The sequence below is a fragment of the Orycteropus afer genome, unplaced genomic scaffold (genome assembly GCF_000298275.1).
Source record: "Orycteropus afer afer isolate SDZICR_OR568_19922 unplaced genomic scaffold, OryAfe1.0 scaffold00902, whole genome shotgun sequence".
Taxonomy (NCBI): Eukaryota; Metazoa; Chordata; class Mammalia; order Tubulidentata; family Orycteropodidae; genus Orycteropus; species Orycteropus afer.
Genome location: NW_006922489.1, coordinates 10,156 through 10,863, shown reverse-complemented (window position 1 = coordinate 10,863; position 708 = coordinate 10,156).

Here is a 708-nt window from a genome sequence, read left to right as displayed (position 1 = left end):
GAATCGGGTCCGACTTGATGGCACATAACAACAACAACGACAAGACGGTGGGTAGAGTCCTGAGGGGGGGAAGAGTGGGTGTCAGGGATGATGGAGTGACACAGCTGTTTGGACAAGCTGGACATTGGGGACGTCTTTAACCTCTGCCTCACAGGGACCGGCCTCGTGCTGATCCTTCTGAAAGAAAGTATTGGAGCAATAACTAAATAAATAACATGCATGTGTCCACTTCATCTGGGTGCTAACCAGAAGGTCAGTAGTTCAAACCCACCAGCTGCTCCTTGGGAGGAAGATTGGGCCATCTACTTCCGTAAAGAATTACAGCTTTGAGAACCCAATGAGGGTTGACTGGATGGCAGAGGGGGTCCACTTAGCCGCCTTCTGAGACAGTGCCAGGCTCGGACTACAAACACAACTGCTTTTGCATCAAAGGGTGGGAGTCACACACTCCCATTTTTGCTTCTCAAACAGAAGGTGGCCAAACACTGTTTGCTTCTTGCTCCCTGTTCTGGTTGCCTATTGCCACTCTGACAAGAATATACCACAAATGGGGTGGCCTTAACAAACAGAAGTTTGTCTTACAATTTGGAGCTTGAAGTCCAAGTTCAAAGTGCAGGCTCTAGGGGCTGGGTGAAAGCCCCTCAACCTTGGGGTCCAGCTCTGCCCCCTGCTCCCGGCCCACTGGAGCTAGAGGCGTTTCTTCACTCA